A 7,044-nucleotide genomic window follows, 5' to 3' on the forward strand; every position below is an offset into this window, starting at 1 on the left:
GATGATGGGTTCATGTCTCCCAGACCTGCTGCCTCTGGCTGCGAGCCAGGCCCTCTTGTGAGGACGAGGGCCCTGCAGACTCGGCAGGGAGGGTCTGCGGCTGGAGCTGGGCCCCACTCCATGGGCTGAGGGATGCACAAGGGGGGCTACAGCCCAGCGACAGCAGAGGTGGGGAGGAGCTGAGGACATTCTCTGAGGCTGTTCCAGGAAATCAAGTTGGGGGCTCTTGGTGGCCAGGGCACCATGACAATGAGCGTGGCCTCACCATGTGGGTAGCTGCTGCTGCTGAGGGGTCTGACTTCTGGGGCCCCGTGCCTCACTGTGGGGACCCAAAGGTGGGGCCCTGATGTGGGTCTGACAGGAGGGAGAGCAAGCTCTCCTTTCAGCCTGGTGATGCCGTTGGCAATGCACACCTGCTCTTGTGTGTTCCACGCAGCATGTTCCCGTGTGCACACAACACTCCGAAAATAAGCTGCCCTGTAGTCCGGCTTATCCCACATGCCATACATTCGTCTGCTGACTCCTAACACCTGGAGGGCAATGTGTGTGTGTCAGACCCGGCCGATCGCACCATTGTTGCCACGCCCACCCTACAGACGGGGAGGCTGAGGCTCCAGGATGCAGCCAAGGAGCGATCAGTGAACAGCAAAGGCAGGTATGTGGCTCGGGGACCCACTCCCAACACCATTCCGTGTGGCCCCCGCTGGCCGGACACCACTCTCTGCCCGGCCTCACGCCAGCCCTGCAGGAGCATCCAGGAATTCCCAGAGCTGACTCTGAACAGGGATCTTGCTTCCAAACCCCAGGTGCCCAGTACCTCCGGGCCCTTCCCTCCGGGGGCGGCCCACACCAGACCCCACACCCTAAACCAGACCAGTCCATCCAGGGACACAGTGGGGCTGTTGTTTCATGGGAGATGCAGTGTCTCAAGTTCCAGGAATCAGATCTGCTGGTGTGCTGAGAACCAGCCTCCCAGTGCCTGGGGCTTTACTGTCCCTGCTTCAAATGCAGGTTTAAAATACCCACATCCATCCAGGAGAAACTCTCGCGATTGTCTGTGGCATCAGCGAAGGGGTCTGCAGGAGCTCGGGAGCCTTCTCTCTGCTTTTTCTTCCTCTTTAAGGCTGTTTTTAACGAAAGAGATGTCAGCGGGCAACATCCCTGAAGCTTGTTAGTGGGGATCCTCTAATGAGGTTTGCTTAAACTCTGGGTAAGAGATGTCTCCTCCCCAGGCTCGGATGCAGGGTTTTAAACTTTTGTGATGTCTGCAGCCATGTCCCTTTGAGCCAGCTGGGTTTGCCTCTTCAAAGACGTCAGCCCAGCTTGCCAAGTTTGGGGTTTATGGCTCGGCTGATGGCGAGCTGCGCGGGTGTAAAAATAGGTCAGCATGTTTTCTTCCCTCTCTTTTAAAGAGAGGAAGTGTGTGTGTGTGTGTGTGTGTGTGTGTGTGTGTGTGTGTGTTTTCCAACATCCCACCAGTCAAAAACAGCTGAAGCAATTTTAGCTCACTTTTTCCCCCAAAAGATTCACTTCAAGACTGACTCAGATCATAGAACACTTCAAGGAAATTTTTTTCCATGAAAATGAAGTGCAATTAATGAGAAGGGAGCTCGTGGGAGAGAGAATTCTTCAGTGTTCGCTAAAATGCCTGTTCCCTCCAAATCCAGATTATTAGCAGAAGTGAACGTTTCTTTCCATGACAAATCTACATGGCTTAATTTTCCCAACTGAAATTTTAAACAAGATGAAATCACATACATACTATGTTGCTTGACGGGACCGATGAAGAAAGTTCCACCCAAACACATAGAACGAAGTGTTGGTGCAGCCAAGAGCCCAGCAGTGTGGCCAAGAGCCCATCCACCTTGGGCTGGGAGGGGAAGGCGGAGAGGTGTCCATGCAGCTCAAATGCTTTTTATTGACACAGGGAAAAAACCAGGTTTGCAAGACTGAGGTTTATCCTTTTTCTCCCAAGTTCAGGCACGTCCTGTGGCTATAGCCCTGGGTGTCGTGGAGAAGCTCCTGAGCCTGCATCCCACCCTCCTCCCCTCTCCACGCTGTGCACACCCCTGTTTGTACCCGACCCCAACCAGGATCCTCCCCTTGCTCCTTGGTCCTCAGCTCCCCACCACCAGCACATCAACGCATCAAGGCTCTTCCATCTTACAGCAGACCCAAATCCTTTTCTTAACCACCTTACTTCCTAAATACCTGTCTTTTCTGCCCTCCCCAGCCAAGCTGCTTCCAAAAGAAGTCTACACTTGCTGTCTCCACTAGCCATTCCAGCACTAGTCATTCCCCCAAATTCCCCAAACAACTGCCCTCTGCTTCCTGACACTGCTCTGAGTGCATCAGTGAACTTCACGAGATAAGCCATGTCCTTTCTTATGGGATTTCCACTTAGCATTTGACAGTGACCATCTGTGTGTCCATCCACCCATCCATCCACCCACCTACCCACCCTTCCATCCATCCATCCAACCATCCATCTATCCCTCCATCCTTCCACATCCATCTGTCCATCTAGCCATCCACCCACCCATCCTTCCATCCATCCATTCTTCCATCCATCCATCCTTCCATCCATCCATCCACCCATCCTTCCATCTGCCCATCCATCCTCCCACCCACCCATCCACCTTGGAGGACAGCAGGTACAGGGGGAGGTTTCTCTGAATGTCCTTGTCTGCCTGAGGATGGATCCTCCAAAGGACCACAGGTGTCACAGACCACATCCTGGGAAGACTGACTGGGTTACAGGACAGGGGGTGGAATACTGTCGACCCTGGGCAGACTTGTCATGGCTGTCATTCTGGTCCGGTCCCTGTCCTACACATTACGTCCCCCCTAGGAGGCCTGCATCCCCCCTTCCCGCCTAGGCAGGAACTCTGCACCGCCTCGGGAGTTACTCATATGCCCTGGACATCTCTGCGTCAACAATTGCACCTGTCCGTCTCTCATTACAAGGGTCTCCTCTGGGAACTCAGAAGGTGGGAGGGACGTTTGTTTTCCTTCCCTAGGGGGCATATGTGGTCCCTCCTGGATGGGGTCTACCTCCCAGCCTTTGCCCTAACCCTCCATCTGCTGCCACTTTTGGCAGCCCCCGCAGCCGAGAACCACTGCTTCCCACCAGCCGCCGTGTGTCCTGCTGCTAAGAATGTCAGGTGCTGAGGCTCCTCATGTCTGAGAGACCCAGGGTCCCTTCTCCCGTGAGGGCATCTGGGCCGGAGAAGGCACTGAGGCTCGCCAGGGGGTGTGGGATCAGAAAGGGACCTCGGAGAACTTCTTGACACCACGGGGCGGGGGGGGGGGGGCGGGGGGGGGCGGCGTGTGTGGCAGGAAGAGCATGGGCTCAGCCACACTCACCCATTGCATCTGCCGAGTCAGGGAGCCTGTTTTCATAGTTAACACTGAACAACCAGGATGCATTATACAGTTGTCCCATGTATTACTGGTTCATCAGATAACACAGTCGGCAGCATCTCAAATGCGATGGCATTATTTCACTTTCATTTTTATACCCAGCCCAGAATGTCATTGACAGGGGCAGTCCTGGGATGAAGTACGTTGTTGCCTGGCTTTGCTGGGATGATGGAGGTTCTGCCAACTGAGTTGAGCTGAGGCGGTGGTGGGGACCTTTGAGATGCCCTGAAGCTTAGTCTGTCCTTACCTCCGAAGTGCATGTGGAGAGGCTGACCCTGGTGGTGACAGGTGGCAGGTCTGCTCCCAGGCTCCGGGGCCCTCACATGCGATGGCTGAGACACGGTGCGGGAATGGGGATCCAGGCCACTCTGCAGCAGTCTGGGGACAACCCTGCAGCTCTCTGAATGGGCCCTACAGTGGCAGAGAACGTGGAGTGATTGAAGGAGACCCTGCACCCTACCTACCATTCTCTTTAGGGGTGTCCTGTATAATGGGTTACACACGAACCCTGTAGGGTTTGCTTCTTGAGGGGTAGGACCATTAGTACTAAGCCTGCCAGCATCAAAGTCAAATTTTTACACATCAGCTGCTTTAAACACAGGTCAGATGAGTAGATCTATAACCACTTAAAGTCTGCCTGCCTTGCATAACCCATAACTCACAAAACTACACCCAACAGCTGCCGGCCATCGATCTTGGGACCCTGGGACCACAGGAGGCCCCAGACCGCTGCTGCCCTTTGGAGCTCTCTGTGCAAAGACCCAGCCCAGACATGAAGGCCCTCTGCCCCTGTGGCCTCACTGTCTCTGGAAGGTCAGCTGGGGCAGGCCTGGGCCTCCTGGGGAACCGGCCAGGCACCACTAGAAACCTAGCTTGTTGTTCGCGGCTGCCATCTAGCGGTCACGTCTGCTTCCTCCATCCGCCTGTACTCCCCCACAGGTATGGAAAAGCAGTTACAGCTCATCGTAAGCCTCCACCTAGCTTCACTGGGGTCTGCATTGTGAGGGTGAAGCAGGGTGGCTAAGAACATTGTTGAAATACCACTGTTTTTCCTGACATAATGTGAGGGTCCATCCTCAGATGCGCAGGAGGTTCTAAGATGGAGGAAAGAGCACAGCTTCCTCACTGCAAACATAAGCACGTTTCAGACCTCAGATGGGAGCGGGGAGCACGCGCGTCTCACTGGTTTTGTTGCCGGCCCCGTGGGCTGGTCCCTGACAGTCCCAAAGGGGCCTCCATGCTCAGGAGGAAGACCCCGCCGTCCCTGGCAGCAGACACCGCCCCACAGGGACTGTCTGTCTCAGGAGACTCAACAGCAGAACTAGTGAAGACCCGCAGGGTCGCCCCACCCGAGCAAGACGCCAAACATGATAAAACCCTGCTCTTCACCCCATAAAACAAGTGAGGAAACGTAATCTCAGAGGAGTTTGCCAATTCGCTCCGGAGTCACGGATCGAGTTCAGGCCCCACGTGGGATTGAACAGAAGAGTCTGGAAGACCCCAGTGTGGACAGCTTACCAGCTGAGTGGGCCGGTGTGGACGACTTATCAGCTGAGCGGGTCGCTCATCCTTCATGGGTCTGTATTTCGTCCCGTGAAAGCGTGGAAGATGGTGCAGTGCTTGAGGCCGTGTGCAGGGGTATGCCCACCCACCGCCTGCTTTCGGGGCCTCCAGCAAGGAGCCCGGACGCAGCAGGTGCAGGCGGGTAGCGGACATGGCCCCCAACAGCCTTTCCCGCCTTCACCCTTGGCCACCCGGCTCCTGATTGTGCTGGTGCTCACCACGAGGGTCCGCAGGGAAAAGCAGGTGGGAGGCCAGGTGCCACAGGCCAGGGCTGTGGGGCCAGCAGAGCCTCCTGCCCTTGGCAGCCATGAAAGCCATTCTGGAAAGTGCCGGATGGACACTACCCTGCAACCCCTTCACCCCGGGTAGTTACCCCAGAGCAATGGGAGCAGGTGCAAAGAGCCGTGAAGGACCAGCTGCACCTGCTCCAGGCGCAGCAGCCCCGTTCCGTGGGGGAGGGCGAGCCTCCGTGGGAGACACGGCAGATGCCTGCTGGTGACCCCATCAAACACAGGAAGAGGAGCAAACTGCTCAATGTCCAGCCAGGTACAGGGGGTTAATTGAATGACTGTACTTATGTGAAGTTCTAGAAGGCTCCACTCACCCATGTTGGCAGGATCCCTGGCCCCGGCTGGCTGTGTTGGGGCGAAGGGCAGGTTCTACAGGGGAGGGGCAGGAGGGAGTTCTCAAGGTGACGGAAACACTCCCTGTCTTGGCTGAGGAAGAGCTCACATCTGGGCAGATGTGTATACAAACCCATCGACGTGTACACGTGGGATCCATGTTCATGTTAGAGAACAACCCACAGGTTTCCGTCTCAAATAACGGGCTGGTTTTCCAGGAGCGCAAGGATGGGCGTCCAGCCTCACAGAGCTCAGAGAGTGGGTGGCCTGTGCGCTCCCCGTGCCCCACCCGGCCTTGACACATAGTTATTTTGTGCTGGAACCATGCTCCTTGTTTCTTCTAATTGGGAGGTGGTGGGGGGGGTCAATGATAAAAACCCCCTAACCTGGGGCTCCAAGCAGTTCAACAGCACCCAGCTGGCTGGATGCCACGAGCAGAGTGCTTTCCGCGGTGGCGTCCTCGGAGGATGCTCGCTGGGGACGCAGCCCTGGCTCATCTAGGGGCTGCACCTGTGCCGGCCAACAGCACACCAGACTCTCTCCTTTTCTTTGACTCCTGTGCCTCATGGTCTTCCTTAGAAGCACGTGGTGACTCCAGGCCCTCTTTCCAAAAAGTCCTCTTGTTTATAATGGCCCGGCACACAGAAACCCTGGTGACTTATTTTTGCAAACCTCTCCAGGCTTGGCACGACCTGAGGCCTGGACAACACTGGACCTATAACACAGCAGCATCAGGGAAGAGCCTGAACCAGTGATGGCCAAGGTCATCGGAAACCACGAACGCAGCCTCAAGGGTTAAGTCCTCAGGGCTGCTCCAGCGGCAAGCCTGGGTCAGGGCAGCGGGAAAACTCCAAGAGATCACCTGCTTCCTGCAGGGCCTGGGGCCCCAGTGAGACATGGTGTCACTGAGATTTATCATGTCTCAGGGAGGTGACCTTTCTGGGGAGGCGAAGTGCCTGCCCTCAGAAAACAAACACTATCTCCAGCTCAAAGTCAGGAATGGGGCCACCTTGTCCAGGTAACCCCGACCACAGCGCCAAGCAGGTCCTGCAAATTCCTTGCATGGTCTGTCCGTAGCACTCGCATCTCCAGCTTCGCTCGGGGTCCCCATGGAAGCAGCAGGACTTCCACAGACAGTCACTGTTCGCTTGTCACAGTCCCAACATGATGCAACCAGCCCTTCCTTCTCCAGCTCTTGTGAAGCGACACTTAGAAAAATGGCCTGGAGCAGAATTCTAACTGTTGGGTCTGCTGATGGGAGGGAAGGCAAATGAAAAGGTTGTAAAAATGTTTGGGGTCTTTGCCAGAGAAGAGAAATTCAGGAATAAAGAGTGGCCTGTCAAGTTCAACAGTGGCCGGGATATCTGTGGTGAACAGCTCCCCATTAACTATGACAGAAACATCAAAAAGGTGCTTTCTAAATGTGTTTCATTAG

Source organism: Meles meles, chromosome 17 (genome assembly GCF_922984935.1).
Source record: "Meles meles chromosome 17, mMelMel3.1 paternal haplotype, whole genome shotgun sequence".
NCBI classification, from domain to species: Eukaryota; Metazoa; Chordata; class Mammalia; order Carnivora; family Mustelidae; genus Meles; species Meles meles.